The following is a 21,157-nucleotide window of genomic DNA, read 5'->3' on the forward strand; positions in this document are numbered from 1 at the left end:
ACTTTTGCAATAACATAAGATTAGAAGATATGCTCATAACCATTATTCTTATAAATGAAAAACTGAAATAACAATCTTATAGATATATTCCATATTTAGTTGGAAGATCATCCGATCTAACTGGTTACCAATTACATTGACGAGAAAGGTTGATTACATCAATGGAAATAACTGAATTCAACGATATAAATTAATCCATCATATCTTCTACTTGTATAAATATCATAAAAGTAAAAATACTTGTTACCAATAAATGTTTGAATGCTCAAGATATTTTTATTTGATACATGTCCTGACATCTTGTGGAGAGGGGAAATATTGTCAGTGGCTTAACCTCCCAACCACAGACCTCAAACTTATCCCCACACTTTCTCTAATTAGAAAGGCCTTCCCTACCCAGAATAGACATGAAACATCTTAACAACCATTGAGCATTCTGGTACTTAATCACACCATTCGACTTGACAACAGAGAATGAATTGGACATGCATGAGCTATTAAATGATTCCTTTTAAAATAGTAAATAATTTCTATGTCACATCTGATTCTGTTTCATGTTATTGCACATCTCACCTCTTCACCCTTTTCCTTGGCCATACAACTAGGTGAGTCCTAGGTGTTTAAATATCCAGAATAAACTAACTCATTCTACTGATTCTCAACTACTGTATGAATATCACATGTTCTAGCATATCACAGCTTCTATGGTTTGAGAATAACATCTTAAGACTTGCAAAAGTACAATTCGATTTTGACTTACAACAATAAAAGAAAGATGTTTGGACTCAACATGACAATTTGTCTTTACTCAATAAGGAAAGATTAGTCTCTTTGATATTACAGTGGAGACTTCTTGTGGACGAACTTCCTTTTGTTATAATCTATAATGTGGAAATAAAAGGATGAAGATGTATCACTCAGAAAAGAAGTGATCACTTAACCTGGTCTAATGTAATACAGAAATGTGAGCCTTGGCTTGATATTTAATAGCCGGCTTCCTCACAAAAGCAATCCGTATGCAATATCAGAACGAGTCTGATTTCCGCCTTCAACAAAAGTGTAGAAACAAGGAGTAAAACTATGGAAAGAAAATGTAGGAGTAAAATCGTGTGGAGGCAAAATACATAGTTGACTTCTGTCAACTTCCAAATATAAATTGATAAGGAAAATATATATACACATATCAATCGATTATGGAAAGTTGACTTTATAATGTAGTTGTTGAAAGAAGGAAGAGCCTTGGCTGGGCGCTAACAATCCAATTATTCCATTGGAGAAATTCTGAACAAACAATCTTTAAGTGATTAATAATCACGACTTTCAGCAGAGGTAGAAAAAAGAAGGTAAGGACATGACAAATATTGCAGAGATAAATCGGAAATAGAATGGGAAGAGAAAATCAATTCTTCTTCTTGGTTTCTCACGGCTTCCAAATATATGGAGGCATTCGATTTCTCAAAGGCTTCCAAGAAGCCGTAACTCTTAAAGAAAATGTTTTGCCTTCTTGGACGCCGATATAATATGCCAAGTGTACATTTTGGTTTCAAGTAAAGAAATGAATAAATAAGAAAAAGAACTTGAAGGTTATAAATCAAAAGAATATTATAAACATATTTATTTACTTGCACGTAAATATATCTTATTAAGATGACATAAGTAAATGTTTATCCAAGGTCGTACCTTTTAAATATGTATATCTAGATACATGCTTCATCTTGGGAGATTTATTTTATCTTTTTGTACATGCATTTAAATGTACGTATTAAATAGATAAAGTCTTGTATAAAAATAATATTATGATGTCACCTTTAATTTATATCTGTGTACGTACATAAATATGTATTATAATGATGTGGTGGAAAAGTCAACCAAAAGCCATTCGAGGTATGCATTAATTAAGCTAAAATGATTAATATTTTAAATGTTTATTTAATAGCTCATGTGTGTCTAATGTGTGTATCCTGTTATGCAGTCGCTAGGTCCTCAATTATGGTGATTCATGATTCATACCCATTTGTTCAGTGATGGTGATGCACTTGTACCCAATTCTTTTCTGACAATGCTTCCACCCTTTTGACGTGCTTCTTATAAGGAAATTCTCTGCAGTTAAATCATATAATTTTAACAAGTTATTAATCATAAATAATCATAATGGCTAACTGCCTTTTCAATTTCATAAATTCGTGATAAATAATCAACTAGCATGTTATCTTCATATGAAATTATAATGACTAACCATCTTACTTTTTCGCAGGATTATAACAAATTTAACTGTCAACTGACTTCATGTGAACTTCAACGGCTATATGAACATTTTAAATGAGGACAAAAATTGGGATTTAACAATCAGGTCACTGGTCAGGCCCTCTATGGGATAACCATGTAGGGACTCTAGTAGAGTGTAAGTCGGCCAAGCTATAATTGGCGCGAAACGAATCCCTCACGAAACCATCACATCGGTGTGGAATGAATCCCTCAGGAAACCATCACACCATGCTCTGGGATGAACCGTACAGGTCACACCCTCGGATGAGCCGCTTAGGTGTTCACTTATCTGATATTAAGTTTTTGTACCCATTTATTAATTTAGTTATCACATGTTAGAACTTCTTCATGCTACCTTGTTAGAATACGTACCGAGGTATACGAGTGAAGCCACCCCAAACGTCTACTCTACATACCCTTGCTCATCACACGATGAGTGTCCAAAGGCAATGCAAATTCCCAATCCAACCCCCAAATGAACAATCCCTTAATCGGCCTATATCTAGGAGTTCGGGTCTCACAAGATCCTGCCAAATGCACGCACACGTGCTCATGTGTGGGCACAACCACTACACGAAAACAATACTAAACAAGGGTTGGATGAGAGAACAAGATCCATTACATATAAAAATCACTCAATCGAGCACATAGTCAGGAGTATGATTCAACACGAATCCCAATGCAAGCAAAATACATCTATGGCTGGATTGGGAACCTCACAAATAATCCAAATCCACGACCAACATAAGTGCCAAGAAACACCCAAGAAAACACAAATCAAGGCAAAGTCAGAACACTCGAAAACCAACGTTTACGAAAATTGATAAAATTAAAACCCATTGTCCAAATGGTTATCAAACATCCAAAAATCCAATAAAAATCAAGTTTCAAGCACGTATACTAAAACGACCAACATAACGGCTCAAAACTTCAAAACCCAAAAGCCAAAATCCCTAAATTGCTCACAGAGGCCCAACTGGACCAAAAAAACATGCGAAAATAGAGGGGAACACTAGTTCTCAACCTCCAACTATAAAACAATTGATAACAAAATTTGAAATTGGCCAAAACTATTTAAACGGAAAAGTCCTACCTCACAGCCAAAAGGGCCAAAATGGAGAAAGATGCTATAAAATAATTGGAGCACCTACGCTAACGAAAAGCTCGGCAAGGGAAGAGTTTCCCGCTCCGAATCCAATGCACCTATCCTCGTGGCAACACCATGATCACAACTCACCCAACGAGCAAAACACTAGAAACTCACATGGGGGTTTGGAGGATTTGTTTCAATTTCTTGTTTTCCAAAATGTGAGAAGTGAGAAGTAACTCCATTTTTGGGATATATATTCACTTTAAAAGTGCAATGTAAATTAGGAAAATAATTGGCTTACTAGATTAAACCCTTGCTCAACCTAGATAAAATCGGGCAATTCCAATTAAATGGAATTCAATAACGGCAAAGCTGCTGGTAATAAAATTATAAAATCAAATACTAAAATACCCTTAAGACATTAAATCACAATATTCCCTAATAATTTTCGCGAGAAATACAGACATCTAAATGCACAAACATAATACCGGTCTAGTCACAAATGCAAATGAATCCGGATTATTTAAATCATCAGAGGGTTTAATTAACAATTAAACAAGATATGCCGCCCATACAGGGATGACATTTCCTAGGTGTAAACAGCCAAATCAGTAACTCCATGTGCCACTGCTGGAGATATGAATCTTACATATTAAACAACACGATCAAGTGCAATTGCATATAATAATATAGCCGAAGCGATAAATGCATTAAATCATGTAATTAACCATTTATTTAATAATATTAAAATAATCTATTTACATCACTCATTGCATCATAAAACATCTCAAAGCAAGAATGAAGTAGATATATGTAGCATCAAATCATAGTATCCACAATCCAATAAGTCCATCATATAATCATAAATAGAGTATATGTCCGAATACAAAATAACCAGATATCTTCATAGAGCATCATGTCACATCAATAAGCATCATCATGCATATATGATCAAACTGAGCAACATAGTATCTATCATCTATGATACTGGCAATTGAAATATGGTATCTGACCATCAAGTCATCTCAAATATCATCTAACATGAGTATCAAAATATCTCGAATCAAAATATAACAAGGTACATAATGCAAACACGAGAGGCACTACACCAGGTGCATGATATTCACTAAGTACTCTGAGTAATGGCCTCTTGAACATCAATTTGCATGACATTCACCAAATACTCAAAATATCCGTAAGGTATGTGCACATGTATCCTCAATGATACTTATCATAGGAACATTATATTCATGGTCTGTTTAAGGAAATTAATCCACCATGCAAGATATAATCAATCATGATCTTCTTAGGCATCATAAGATATCTATCATAATAGAAGATTAAGTTATTGTAAGACCGTCACCTTTAAATAACTTCTACAAATACAAGTGATAATCATTTGGAAGTTGTCACTTCCTCATGATGTACACAGGGGTGCAGGCCCATTGAAATCATGCAGTCGCACACATGGATTTTTAGACTCCTTTTGAATATCAATCTTTTGAGCTCCTCATCCAATGTTGCCTTTGATGAAGTGTCACTCTCTTTGAATCTGATATCAGTCTTCCTTTTCCTGCAAGAATATCCCCGGAGAGAATGGAAAAGATCAAGTCAAAATTAACTATAAGAAGTAAATAAAGGTAGTTCTTATCTCATTATTTTGGAGCAAATATCGAATGACATCCCACACGATGTGAGTCCTTTCTACATGTATGTGAAAGTCTTATTTATAGTTTCTTCTAGCATCTGCTTACTTAGAATGGCTCCAACTAGATCCTTATATTCTTTCATAGACTACTTCCAAGGTTATTATATCTCCCCTTATTACTTAATCAATGCTATTAATGTTTTGAGACACTACTTATATCTCCCCTTACATTCCTTTATATATTATATCAAATACTCTTCTCTCTACCTTTAACGATCATCCTCTTCCTATTCACCTATTTATCCACTTCCCACTTTATCATCCGACGGGAATAGTGGGGGATATATTCTCCCAGAAATTTCCCACTTATGTATGTATATTACCTTAATGATTAGCACCCCGTTTTGTGTCTGCAAAGTATGGTCATCGAACAGTAATATGCCTTGATGCTGTTTGTAATCTAGACACACTCTATTCATAGTATGAGCACTGCTCAGCCCCACCATTGGCTCCTTCACACGTCAGTCACTCTACTCAAGCACCCCGCTGCACCTCTGTCCTATCAGTAAATGATAGCTTGGGGAACCCGTGAACAGAGCTTACCCGTGAACCTGTCTGAGGATGACTTCTATGTAAATAATTTTGTGCCAAACTTGAGATATTCATCCTAGCTTCTAAACTGATACGGCTATGATTGCACACTTATGGGGAGTATCTTCTGAGACATTGAAGGCAATTGGAGGGCCAAAACAACGATTTTACAGTCCAAATCTGAAAACTTATGAGATTGGCGATTTTTTTAAGAAATTCATGGAGATATTTTTTCATGTGCCAAAACTGCCAAGCACTTATTCTAAACCAATCCCTCATCCTTGGGCTTTGATTCTGAAGCTGTTAGAGGGCCAAATCAAAGGTATGTGCAGGCACAGATCTGAAAATTCCTCAGATTGGGCATTTTTTTTGAAAATTCTTAGAAAATAATATAAGTGCTAAGGCCTCTCAGATTCATTTGTAGGTTATCCTTTGATTGAAAACACATTTTTTGCAACCAATCTGAGGCGTGAAAGAGCCGAGACTGGGATATGATAAATCTGAAAACTGCAAGAACAGGGGTGATTTTTTTTGAAAAATCATAGAAAATTATCAGAAGGTTATAAGCATCCAAACTTGTTTGCAGATTGTTTGGTGACCAAATACCTTTCTTTTCCAATCATTTTCGGTCACCAAGGCAATAAGGTGTAGATGCTATGAGTGGATATCTGAAAACTACCTCTGAAGTTTTTCATTTAAATCTGGTTATGTTTTTTGTTCACAATCTGATTATGAATGTATTGCAGACCATTTGGGGATTGTTTAAGCATCATTTGAGTCATTTTCAAGGTCTGAAAATACAATTTGTAGTCCTAGGTCTGCAGACAGCCTACGGCAGGGGCGATTTTTAATAAATTCCTCATAATTTCCAGACTTCACCAATTCATGACTTTGATATTGCTGAGTAAAGACAGGGTCCTTCATCATCTAAATCATTAAATTTGCAGCCTAAGTTCACCCAAAAAGTGCAATTGCAGGTATGTCTTCAGACATGACATTGGTGATAAAATGTGATCTTGGTGCTTAATGAAGTCACAAGTTTAACTCGTATGTTCACACCTAGATCCATGCACATGATGTATGGTAAGTTTAAGAAGTTGTTAGGACTAAATCCATAGCCAATCTTCAGACTTGTCCAATTTGTTCTCAGAAAATGAGATTTGAATGCAAGACTAATTTTGCTGTTTTTTGAGGCTAACTGTTGATCAAACATTGTCTAAGGATTCTTATCCCAATGCTTGTTTTTATTACAACCTTTCAAGGGATGGAATCACCATGTTGGCAAAAAATTCATGAATTCATGTAGAGTTTTAAAATCTGAATTTTAAGTCCCGTAAGACCATATTGACATCGAGCTTTATACCAGGAATCATGTTCGGATCAAAGGGAAGGATAGTCACAAGGAAATGAATAAAGGAAGGTGGAAGACACGTTCAAGTTCAAGGCCAAGGATAACAATGAAAGAGGACTAGTCTAAAAGCAATTGAGTGAAAAGGACAACACTTCACATAAGGAAAACTCTGAGATTGAGAGAAACAAAGAATCCAAGGACAAGATTCACATCTAGTGAGTGATTCTAATGATGATTGAACCGTACAAAGAAGTGGATTAAGGAAAATTTAATTTGCCAAGGAAGAAGTTAATGTGTTCAAGCAATTGCTCCAAGAATCAAATCCGAAGATGAAGAAGAAAAAGAAGAATTCCAAACATTGACGGTGGAAATAAGTCAAAGAACGATGAAGAATTCATAAGGATAAGGAGGTGGAATTAAGATAAATATTGCATGGAGAAATTAGAGGTCATGGAGTTATAGCATAACAACCTTCCTAGTATTGACATGTAGGAACTTAGAAAAATTTTGCTTAATTTTTTTCAATTTTGCCAGAAGAAAGAGGGAAAAGGGAGTATATATCTTGGATGATGATTTGTATGATAACGAGGTGACTTCCTTGTTTCTTATTGGTCCTCAAGCCTTTGAATTTTCTCATTGGCTTATTTTGTGGTGCTTCATTTCTATTGACTACTTTTCATTGTAATGGATTAATCTCAGCCATGGATTTCAAATCAATCTTAATTGTTCATTGTAATTGGGGCTCCTATATAAACTTCATCCCTCTCATTTGTAAAGCATGACTTGTTGGGGAATTGTTGCTAATATAATGTCAAATTTTCTCTACTTTTCATTGTTGTGTCTTGCATGATGAATTGTTGTGATCAAGTTTACATTATTGCATAGCGATCCATATTTCCTCACCTAGCCTAAAACTTTTATTCCATGTTGTTTAGAAGTAGTTTAGTTGGATGAAAGAATTGTGGATGTTTACTTGCTTGGCTCGAATATGAACTAGGCCGCTAGCCTCTTGCTCAATTGATATCCAACTTTTATTTTGCATTCATTGATGGGATTGAAGAGGGTAGATGTCAATTTGAAAACCATTTGAGTATATCCTTAGAAGTTTGCACTAGGTGGGTGGAGTTGCTGATTAAGCTACATTTAGTAGAGTCCATGTTCATCCACGATTCTTTGCATTTATATTTAGAAGTAGCTGTAGAAGTTATGTTTAAGTTGAGGGTAGGAAAGTTGGAAAATCAAACTATATTTTCGTTATACATTATAAAGCTAAATCTTTAGAAGAGCAAGTAGTTGATGTCCATTGAAGGAATGGTGTAAGTCTCTTAGGTGATTACCAACAAATCACATTATTTCACTGAGTGAGCATCCAGCATTGAAGGGAACCTTGAAGTCATTTCATGATCTTACTTTGCAAGCTTAGCATGAGAAACCTATATCAAGAGAGAATTGAATATTTGGTGTTTCACTCTGTATGTTGTAGTGGAATAAAACTCACATAAACAGGATGGAATCAAATATTTTCTTAGACTTAAGAAATTTGGATCATCTGCCTTTTCTTTTGGATTTAGAATTGAAAACTCTTTACTCATTCCTTTGTTAGTGCTCATCATCTGCCAAAATTAGACTAGTCAAAAAGAGTAAGTTTGTATAAATGCAAAATTGGACTTAATCTAGGACAAAAAAATTCAAAATAGACATTGCTAAAAATAGTAAGTTGTCCCAAATTGAAAATTAGGCCAGTCAGGGACACAATGAAACTTACTAAAAATATAAATCTCCAAAAATAGTACATTCATCCAAACATTCAAAATTTCCCCAACATTCGCTTTGAAAGATCGATTCCCTTTTCATACTTGACCAAATTCACAATCCCTCTCAAAATTCCCCTTTTTACAACCAAAGGCAAATGATGTTCCACTTCCAAACTTTCATAAATAATTCTCTGCATTTGAAGGGTCAAGAGATGATATTGACTGGAAAATGACAACTTATTCAGTGAAAAAAAGGGGTCCCCATTTGTAATGAGATGTGTGAAAAGGTCACAGCACTACTAAATTGCACCTTGCGCAGTACATCCAATCTCTCAATGATGAGCTAATTAGAGTAGGGAATGATCTTCCATCCCTTAGGAGGGTTCTTCAATCTCCTCTTCAATATCCTTGACCCCTTCAAATTTTAGAAATTAGATACAACAAATTAATCTTTGGAAACTTCAGTAAAGATTCAAGGTTGTCATTTATACTTATTAGAACCATGGAAACAAGATGTTGTGTTCACCAAACCTTGGAAATAAGATGTTGGGTTCAATTGAGATTGCATCCTTTTAACAAGAAAGACTTATATTTGAATTTCCATTACAATGGCTTAAATGGCACATTCCAAAATTAAAAACATGAAATTATCATCTTGTTTAATTGAGATTGCATCCTTTTAACAAGAAAGACTTATATTTGAATTTCCATTACAATGCCTTATATGGCACATTCCAAAATTATAAACATGAAAATATTGTCTGAAAAAGGTAGGATAGGAACTGAAAACATCTTTTTTGACAACACACTCATTGACTTCATATAATATTTATTGCTAACTCTAATTTGAATCTATTTGCTTAAATTTATTAAGCACTCCTTTTAATCAGAATATGGATTTTTACAAATCAATTAACTACCCTTTTAGAAGATCCTGCAAGAAAATGAATAAGATGAAGTCAGATTTGACATTTGTGTTGGTCTTTTGTTTTTCTTCCACGTCATTGTTGGATCATTGCACATCAAGAGTGATAAAAACTAGCAGCTACATGTGCGTTTCGTAATTATACCAGTTTTTTGAGATTTTTTCTTGTCATCCTTTATCATATTATTTTCCACTTCAATGTATAGGAGATTTGTTTATGTTATGTCTCAAGTTTTAAGTGGCAACTAATTAAATAAATTTTTGTCAAGTTGTAAAAAAAGAAGAAATATTCAGATGATTGCTTGATATTAATTGATTTAATAAAATAAAAAAATACTATTAATTTTTAGGTTGGCCAAGTTGACCTAATATTCTAAATGATTCTTGGAGTTCTTTAGGAGGCTGTATGGAGGAAATACACATGCTTTTGGATTTGATAATTTGTATGAAACAAATCTTCGAGGACAGAAACCTTCAGAAGATTGTGAGAAGGGTTGGACGAAAACCTAACACTTCTTAAACAGTGGATACTTACAAAGGTAGTGGTCAGACATCCCAACTTTAATATTTTGCTAAAGATCTTATGTTTAGCTAATGTGGTGTTTAATATTCCTATGAAAACTTTTGGAATATATAGTTCAAGGAAAAATATTTGTTTGTGGGGCCGATGCTTTTGATTTCTTTCCCAACCTTAGAGGAAAGTAAAAGAGTAGATTAAATATAATAAATATTAATTTATAAAATTGAGACTATATTCAAATATAATATTTCATTGGGGCTTTGGTTATTAAATTCTCTAATGGCACGATAAGAATCATGAGATTATTGTGGCCACTGTAGCTTTAGTGATTTTGGGTATCTTCGGCGTGGTGTATTTGGGAATTGCTGTGAATGCACGGTTTCTATTGTTATTGAATTTAATGAGATCACGACTCATCTATGAGTTTTAATTTCAAGACCGTTTTCTGCAAATGTAATAACTTTGTCATTATTTTTGTGTGTTCCAAATGTAGATTCAGATGTAGAAAATGTGTAGAGCTATGTTAATTAGTTAATAAACATTTAGATAATATTAACATTAATAAATATATTTATAGATATATATTATATATAATAATAATACATAAACATATATATAGTTTGTCTAATTAATGATTAACCAATAATCATAGAATGATTATCTCTAGGTCAATTCAATCCAATTGAAGCTACAACATTAACACTCCCTCTTAGCTAGTGAGGATTTATTATAGAACACATTATTCTCTCAAGCATATAGAGAGATATCATCTCAATATGATATTCTTGGAATGACATATTTTAAAGATATCAACATATATCCAACAAAAATAGATGTTATCTTTCGATAGCATCAGAGGTATGATTCAACAAGGAATATCAATCATATGATATTCATCATACTGATATTCTCTTGGTATGTGCACTAGCATTACCAAGAGAGTATGTTATATCCTAGAAGGATATGTGTTATCTGATCTCCGACACACTCCAGGACAACAACTGAATGTAGTCTATTAGATAACAGTTATGATCTCAAGGACACTGACTTAATGCAGTCCATCATGACAAGTCTCATGATCTCTGACACATTCCGAGACATCAACTTGATGCAATCTCTATCATTATACGTTCATTATCATGATCTTCGACAGAGTGATATAAAAGATCGATGAAAGATTGTCTTAGAGGGTGGATCCACCATAGCTGCTCCTAGAGGGTGGTACAAGGGTTTTCACCTCAAATTTCTCTCATAGAGAAGAATGCATTACAAAGAATTTCACCTCAAACTTCTCCCTCTCAATCTATTGACTTTTTCTATTCAAGGTTGACTCTGATGGAATGTTAGACTCCCTCTGAAAATGTTATCAACCTTTTGACCTCCTCATACAAGGTTGGCTTTGATGAAGTCACATACTCCCTCTTTATATAGAATGATACTCATAATCTCAACCATCAAAGATATTTGCTTCAAGAGCCTCACTTTATCCAGTCTAATCATTAGATGATTAATGAATTCTAGATCACAACTTCTTTGGAGCTACTGTCATAAGATGAAGTCTGCACAATATTTGGTAGCATGTATAAAGTACCGACCTTTTCCCGCAAGAACATCCCTAGAGACAAGTCTCATGATCTCCGACACATTCTGAGACATCAACTTGATTTAGTCTCTATCATTATACATTCATTATCATGATCTCTGACAAATTCATATAAAAGATCAATGAAAGATTGTCTTAAAGGGTGGATCCACCATAGCTGCTCCTAGAGGGTGGTACAAGGGTTTTTACCTCAAATTTCTCTCTCATAGAGAATAATGCATTACAAAGAATTTCACCTCGAACTTCTCCCTCTCAATCTGTTGACTTTTTCTATTCAAGGTTGATTCTGATGGAATGTTAGACTCCCTCTGAAAGTGATATCAACCTTTTGACCTTCTCATACAAGGTTGGCTTTGATTAAGTGACATACTCCCTCTTTATATAGAATGATACTCATAATCTCAACCATCAAGGATATTTGCTTCAAGAGCCTCACTTTATCCAGCCTAATCATTAGATGATTAATGAATTCTAGATCACAACTTCTTTGGAGCTACTGTCATAAGATGAAGTCTGCAAAATATTTGGTAGCATATATAAAGTACCGACCTTTTCCCGCAAGAACATCCCTAGAGACAAAGGAAAATATCAAGACACATAGCTCTCTATAGCATGTTTAGAATTACAAATAAGGGAGAGATTACAATGAGTAGATACATGTAATACTCAAGGATAAGAATTTCTTATCTGGAAATGAAGGTCGATAGACATCAAATCATAAAATGCCTTCTTAGTTTATTTGAGAATGGAACATCTCCCCTCTAAAGTTGATTCAAGTGGGATTGGAACTTTGGTTATGATCCCCCTCACAATGTAAAATTCCCACTCTTTCATTGTTTAACATATTGTTTGATTAAGAATCTGTTGTCACTTATCTGTTTGTTATCTCCTTGAATCATAATAATAGTTTGCTGCCACTGATCTTCTAACTCCAGTAGTAGTGAGATCATCAACTAGTCTTCCTTATTCCCGACCTTTGATATTTTCCTCTATATATATATATATATAAACATATAAATCTGATCTGGTGCAAATCTTTCTATCAATATGTTATATATATCTCATAATCTCTTTGCTTCCATAATCAGTACCTAAATGTATTTTTATGTATTCCCCCATTTGGAAAGACAAGCAAATGTCTTCATTTATGTCACACTTGAGTATAATGGGTTTTGTTCTCAAAAACATCTCCTGTTTCTATTCAAAATAACCTCTTTTCCTTTAATTGCAAACTCTAGGAATTAACTTCTTCATTGATTAGTAATAGCTCTTATTACTGACATGGTGACTGCAGTTATCATCATCCTTAATCCAATTGTAATTGTAATGGTCGGTTGTATATCAACCATAGTGTGTGACTTTGCTTAGTATGTAACCATGTAGGTGATTGCAGGGTTGGTTTATATTTAGTACATAACTCTGTGCACCCCTTAAATATGCGTCAGAATTGGAATTGATCTGCACCAATATGTAATCATACTTGTCTTCTTTATTATACATTTCTATAATTTTTCCTCTGTTTCCTGCGGCATTCGTTACGTACTTCCCTTGTCAGTTTCTGCCTTGATGGGTTCGACCAATGAAGGGTCTCCATTCGTAATTGCTGTTTTTAAAAATCTTTTTATCTTTGCTCATTGTGCAGGGTTGTAATATATTTCTTTATTCCACTACTTCCATTTGGTATATTTATTTTTCCTCCTTATCACTCCGTAATACATGTCGATTCCTACTAACCACGATAACTTTTTCGATCGTTTATTAGGCTCTTTGGTGAATATGATATTTCATCCTTATATCTCTCACTTCTGTAACTATGCTGTCAATTTAGTAACAAAGTCTCTATTCTTAATATTGCTGATACTATTAATATTAGCAGTGATGCATAGTAATTCATATGCTTGTTATATTTAGTCTTAGTCTACTCTATTGAATTGGTGTGGATTGATGTCCCTTGATGCCAGGCTCCAGGGATATTTTCTGCTCAGACCCTCCGTTTTCTGATATAATAGTTCAACCATCATTTGTATCAAACATTATTATGAGGCCTGCTATCATGTATATAGGAAGGCTTAATTGATCCCATTGATATCCTCCCTATTCCGAATCTATTGTTCGATTGAATGACATTGCTTGCCGAGTTAGTATTTGGTTTTTGCAAACTGTATAGGCATATCTCTTTTGGTTCAGTCTTGCTTGGCCGCTCATTGCTGATTGGATCTATGATCTCCTGCTTCTTTGATGACAGTTGGGTGCCTTTGATTTCAATCTCTGTGAGTATGTTGCATTCCTTCATCGCCAGGATTATGTGATATTCCCGTTACTTAATTCATAGAATCACAAAGAGATTTGTATGCCTTTGGAAGTGTCATATGATACTGTACGAGATAACTCACTGTGTTTCAAATATATCATTGCCGTCGCTCCAGTGCCTTTAAGAAACCTTGTCATTTCCGCAGAATTATCATGGGATATGCACTTCACAACTATATCCTTGAACAAGTATTTGATCAAGTGCTTCATAATCTTTACCGGTGTTATACCCATCCATGTCAGAGTATTTATGTCTGACTAAGCAATTGTTAATCCACGATCGAAGCAAGCTTTTATTCCTTTCCATATGGGCCATGCAATTATATGCCTTTCTCTTTTTTATCTTTTACTTGTCCAATGTGTCACAGATTTTATGAGACCTAGCACTGATTGATATGCAGTGGTTTTTTTTTTGTATTCTCCCAAGTGGCGGTAATGGTTGTGATGTCACCTGCAATTTGATCTTTACTCATGCTGTGCGAACAGATTGATCTTAATGTTTCCGCCCATCATAGGCCACGTAGGTTGAGTCTATCCAATTATTCTTCCCCTATAATTATCTTTGTTTCTAGTCACCTCACTGGTTTATTACTGCTTATGATATTTACACATTCTCTGGCTTTGTAATCTCTATGTACTGTTAGATGCATGCAGTATTATGTGGAGCTGTCATCAAGCGTAATAGATTATCCATTCTGAGTATATATTAAAGGGACACCGTCCTTATCCTCTGTTTAATACTATTATTCTGCCTTGCTTTTCCTCCATACACAGTATGTCTGAAATCAATGCCATTGAATAGGAATTATTATTTTGGGTCTATGTCACGTCCGTCTTCCTGAATATATCTTTTTGTTGACTGAACAGGACTGATTTGGTCGCTCAACTAGGCACGAGTAGAGGTGATTCTTTACCGAGTTTCTGTCTGCTGGATGTATAACTTTCGAGCTTGACTGGAACTCCATTTCTTACATCAACTTTATAATTTCTTTTATGGTATCTCTGCAAACTGATCCATTTTCTTCTCTTCTTATAATTAATTCTTCTCCATATCATTTTTATTCTTTCCCATGTGCAGCCTAGCTCTGATACCATGTTATTTTCAAGATTGTTTTCTACGAATGTAATAACACTGCCATTATTTCCATGTGTTCCAAATGCAGATTCGGATGTAGATAAATATGTGTGGAGGAGACATGTCTCTATGGTTTATAAGTTAGTAACCATTTAGACAATATATATATATATATTAGAGTTTGTCTAATTAATGATTAACCAATAATCATAGAATGATTATCTCTAGGTCAATTCAATCTGATTGAAGCTGCAACATTAATAATGAGCATACACTGGGTTGTGAGGAAGGATTACTATTGTGCTATGATGCCGGTTTGGGTTCAGGTTTGAAGAATTGATTTGCTGGTACGGCAAATATTTGAAAAAGGGTCTGGGTTTGTTAGTACAAAATTTTGTAAAAATTCTCTCTACACACACACACATGCAGCCTAGAAGCATTAGCTAAGATTAGGATGTTTTATAGTATCATAAAAACAAGAAGAAGCTTGTAAGCCTTTGACCATGCCATCAATGCTTCATATACATTTAAATAAAACCAATTAAAGGCTTTGTGGGATAAAGGAATCCAAAGCAATTTGTATCCCATTTGATCAATGACTAGAATCATGTTTTAAAGATTTCAAGTAGTTTATGGCTTTGGGGTCTTAAAAGCACCTTGTGAAGCATCTATATAGAAGTATTTGAATCAATGGCAAATGTAAAAGACGAAGCCAAGGCAAAAGAGGAATGCATGCAAAGGAAATGAATAAAGTTGTTAATGTTGGCTTCTCAACAACTTGAGAAGACCTCCGAATGATATTTAGCCTTCAAACTCATAACACTAAAGAGGATGAACCATTTTCTTCATGTAACAGTTGAAAGAGTATTATGTGATCTTCCCATTGTTATACATTTCTCTAGGATATATAATGAAAAGCAATGATAAATACTTTGTCCATATGTAGAATAGGAGCTTTTGAAACTGCTTCTATGAGCCACTTGGGCTATTGATTGGAAATATCAGCAGTCTCCACACGATGTGATTCCTTTACCTTGCAAATTCATCTATTTTTCATTTCAATTGATTTCTAGTATTTATTTGTAATTTAAATATATGCACAAGAGTGTTTCTCACCCACTTTCTTAGATAAGTTTGTCTGTGGTTCTTAGAAATCGCCCAGGTCCGCTCAGGTCTGAACTGGGCATGGGCTGGTTCGAACTACCCTCCTGCGGGCTGGAACCACAGGCAGACTAGACCAGAACTATGTACCAGTTTGTACCATGGCTGGTCCAGGGGCCTTGCGGGGGGGGCGAATTGGACATCCTAACTATTGTGTGAACAACACACTGGCTGCACTGCATCCTCATCTTTTGCCAGCGTAAAGACATTATTTTGAGGTTTCTGAAGTTCAGATTCCAGTCAGGTCGCTGTGATCATCAAAGGTGTCAATCAATAGTGTGTGGGCTGATACAGGTAATCACACCAATTATACACCTCTGCAAATCAATAGAGCTGTCAGCCAATAACCAGATCAAACATAGGTCAAGTAAGCTCTTGGGGAAGATTAGCGACCAATATATATATATATATATATATATATATCTTGCATTCACCAGTGCTGTGAGAGATGGTTAGTGGAATGCTTATCTTGGATTAGAGACCATGCTAATTGTATGATATCAAGTTTGCAATGGTTCCAGAAATTCTCCCACAACCTTTCACTGTTTATGCTTCACCACATGTCTTTGTGCAACTATTTACCATCACAAAGTTGACTTGAGGAGAATGGCCTGCATCAAGGCTGCCTGGTGAACGCTCACGACTGTTGGGAAAGTCAACATGGGCTTGGAAGTGAATCACTGTGCTGAATTTGATTACAAAAACGAAATCTGATCAAGTGAAATTTTTGGCATCTCAGTAATATCTCCCATTGTCTTCTCCATGCAATTCTGTTTCCTTCATCAAATTCTCACCTGTTCTGGTACCATATTAAAAATATAGAGAACGAGAAGTTAGGAGCATATTTTGCACAGAAAATATCATATTAACTTCATCTTCATATCTCTGACTGACTATAATTTATACATATATAGGAGAACCTACTCCTATATTCAAGGTGAGATTATCTCCTCAAATCCCTATTTAGTAATTTAGTTGTGATTGTTACTCACGTAACAATACACATTCAAATTATGAGTTAGTAAAACAACTCCAAAATTTTCTATATATGATTGTTAATATAACAATAATATTACTAAATACTAACATTTACACGATAATAATTACCCACATAATTATTATTTATCCACATGCATGGAGCACTAACTCATATTTTCTAACATCTATAATGTTCTGAGACTGTCTATCGAGTCTTCCTTCTGGGCAAGCAAGGTAAATAACTGCTTCCTTTACAATGAGTTACTGTCGTAAGTATTTCTGTTATTGTAGGAAGAAGGCAATTGACACATAACTAAGCTTCTGTTATTGAATGATATTATCGTATTCCTTGTTTTATGTATCAAACAATATCTGTCGTGATATGAAAAATAGGATGGTAGCAGATTTAAATTGTTGAAAATCAGGACTCTGCTAACAGTTCAGGTTCGATGGTCCAGATTCATATCCAATTCCAAAGCCATAGCCCTATAGATAGTAGGGGGAGTTGGTGCTTAGAGCGGAAAAAGCCCAACAGCAGACCGCGTGGAGACCACCCACACAGGCATACTGCTGCGCACCGGACGGGTTAACACAGAGCGCCTGTACACAACATAACGAAGCTTAACCCCTGGCGGAACGGAGCTCACCAATGTATTTAAGAGTGAAAATTGAGGAAGATATTCCTATTCCTTTTTTAGGGATATTATGGTGGTATCAAAGCTGCAAGGCTTGGTAGCCTGTTTGGTTGATTGCATGTGTGGAAAAGGTCATTACTTGAAAAAACAGAAAGGACTAATGGCAGGTTCAGAGCAGCCATTATCATCAAGATCAAGAAGCCAAACAATTGTTTTCAAAAATGCTAAAGCTGTTAAGTGATAACAAATGCTAATACTGTTAGGGTCCGTTTGGCAGCGGGAATATGAGTGGAATAGGCATATGTAAATTCTTAAAATTTCAAATTCTCCATTTGGGTGCACCAAATTGGAATTGTGAATAGGAATACGTATTCCAATTTTTGCCAAAAATGAATATTTGCAATTCCACCTAAATAGGTAGAATTGGAATATGTATTCCTATTCCAGTTTTATTTATTTTAGAAAACATAAATTTTTGGGTCTGTGAATTCCCCATCAAATTCCGACTGAACCAAACAAGAATAGGAATAAAAAATGGAATGTACCAAAGAAGAAACAACTGAACCAAGGGAAGTTGAATTATGGGCTGCAAAACGGGTTGGAAAATCTATTTCGCCTAGTTTTGATGGCACATAGAAAGGTACAGCTAGCGCTTGAAATAAAAAAAGATGAAGGAGCATGAGGCTTTAATGCCCCCTTTTGTTCAAGTGATCACCTAGAGGAGATTATTAGCTGCAGGCTGATTGGATTTATTTAAGGGAATACATAAATTAATAAATTGTTAAATAGTCTATAAGCCTAATGGGATTATTTAAATTTATTTATTTTTTGATAGGTAATGAGTCAAAGCCTAGATTAATTATTATTATTTGTTGAAATTAATTATAATTATGTGTTAAGCTCGAGTAGACTTGAACTAAAGACCTCCGAGATGAGAGGCATACAAATCACCACTGTGTTGTAGGCTCTTGCCTTAAATTTAATTAATTAGCACCTTGAGATACTTTATTTTATAAAGTGACTTTATGATAATGTCAATGTTACTTTTGAGGGGAAAAAGATAAATTAAAAGAGAAATAAAATAAAGTATTACTTTCGAAAAGAAAAAATGTCTAAAAAGGAGGAAAAGGTGAAATGAGGTTTCATTCTTGATTATTTATTTTCATAGAAACTTTTCCTTGAGAGCTTCAAGAGGTTCAACTTGTAAGCAGTAAACCCTAGGACAAATGCCCTAGAGGTTTTGGCTTTTAGGATGAAAACACCTAATTAGTTCACTTGGTGAATTCATCTTAGGATTCGTAGTTGACCATTATTGATTAGTTTTCATGGAAACTCATGGAGCTATCTTGCAAAACTTCAAAAGGTTTGTTATGTATGGAGGGATTTTGTATGTGTTACATGATGGCATTGCAACTTTTTCTACTTGTAATTGTAGATGTTTGTAAATAACAATACATTTCTATATCGCAAGAATACCCATTGACTAACTTTGATTCTTTGTATTTATTGTTTATCTTGCATGTTCAATCTACATGTTTGCATGTTATAATAATACATTATGACAAAGTAAAACACAAGCAAAAATCTATATCTAAATTAGATTTGAAGCATTATTAGGGTTTGGGATATTTCAATGGTATTAGGGTTGGTGATCTTGCTAGCTTGTTACGGTTACAATAGTATATGTCAGACTTTGTAGTTGCATGTGTGTCAAATGCTATTGCTTGACAATTTGGTGAATACCTAGATGATTACATCTTAGTTTAGGATAATTTATGAAGAGGGTTACCATTGCATGTTATTTTTGAGTAGGCATGTTAAATGGATTTGTGTTGCAAGAGAGTGGTGGATACCTAGATGCTTGCATTTTAAACCAGTTTAATGAAATGGGCTTCTTTTGAATGGCATTTTCAAGCATTACAAATTTTTGGATTTGATTGCATGATATTTCTTACAAGTTCTCAAAGGTGGGTTTACTCTACATGTTAGTATTTTGACTCATGCGTGATAGTGAATGAGATCAAATGTATATTGCTAGGAACAAAGGAAACAAAATCAACGTTTATCTCAGAGATCTATAGTAGGTGTATAAAAAGCTTACACCAATGGCTAAAATCAATGACGAGAGATTGTTGCCTCCTTTCCTTCTCGGGTCACCAATTAAAGAAGGGATAGCAAAAATAGTGGAAGTCCACAAAGAAATGATCGACATATGAAAAAACTTATGAATGGTATTGGTGTGACAATCAATCTTGCTCCAAAACCCCAAGCTCTTCAGGGTCTCCACTAGGTCATTCACTTGACCAAATAGGGTTTCTACACACCCTATGCCTCTTAAGGATTCTACCCAGTATCCTACTCATTCGACTGGTGCACATCAATTAGATAGTACAAGCTTACTCATTAACTTGTTCATTGGATCTTCTCACATGATCAAATGGACACCTAGGTAAACCTTTAGGTCTCTCTCCAAGATTCCAAACCTAAAACAATGTCACAACCCTAATTGAGTTGCAGTTCACAAGAGTAAATGCACTAAAATGCTTGGAAATAGGCTACAAGGATTAGCCCTCCAAATGCACAAAAACTAGGATATCTTGCAAAACCCCTTAACAAGTGCCCAAACAAACTACCATTCCCAATACCCTTTTCAGAGTTCTTGAAGATTTTGTAGTTTGGGTTTTCCAAACTGTCTATACTTCACGGGCACAATTTTAGCCTAGAAATCAGGGCTTATATGTTGTCTGATACAAAAACTTGTTTTGCATTCCTTGGTTACACACCAAGACTAGTCCATAACACCTACTAACTCTCCACATGCTTGGATTGAAGTATCAATATATTCAATCCTCTCTATAGCTCTTTCTCTGCTCTGTGATCCCTAACCAAGTTGACTAGGGCATCAACTTGAAAACCATTGCTGTGCTTTCCATGGGCCCATCTATAGTGTACATGGAGTCTAGTTCCAAATCCCAAGAAACCATACAATGCCAATGGTGGGAAGTGGCCCTAGGACTCCATCTTGCACTCACACCTTTGTTCAGACCAGCAAACTGGTAAAAACCAAAATAATTATCCTAAGCACTCCAAATTTTATAAAATAACAAACAAACTATGTATAGAACTGCAAAACAATTACTACTACTAACACTTCCAACACAAAAGATACTGAATCTAATCCATACACATGCCAAGAATACTCAAAAACAAGAAACTGCTATTCATATCTTGCTGTCTAGTCCGTACAGTGT

General features: G+C 34.9%; 1 protein-coding gene across 7 annotated transcripts in view; it reads left to right on the forward strand.

Moving 5' to 3' along the window:
• LOC149531956 (uncharacterized) overlaps positions 1-18,740 on the forward strand; it is a 44,664-nt gene extending 25,924 nt beyond the window's left edge. For 4 of the 7 annotated variants that reach the window (XR_016358505.1, XR_016358503.1, XM_089808965.1 and 1 more), the window contains one exon: positions 14,925-15,321. The gene's annotated coding sequence lies outside the window, so the exon portion shown is untranslated. Of the gene's footprint in view, positions 1-6,960; positions 7,771-14,924; positions 15,322-17,729 lie in introns of those variants that run through there. The other 3 variants (XR_016358504.1, XM_089808964.1, XM_089808967.1) reach the window with 2 other exon arrangements.
• Positions 18,741-21,157: the final 2,417 nt, after the last annotated feature.

This window comes from Cupressus sempervirens, chromosome 11 (genome assembly GCF_028749045.1).
Source record: "Cupressus sempervirens isolate cs-2001-9-10 chromosome 11, ASM2874904v1, whole genome shotgun sequence".
NCBI lineage: Eukaryota > Viridiplantae > Streptophyta > Pinopsida > Cupressales > Cupressaceae > Cupressus > Cupressus sempervirens.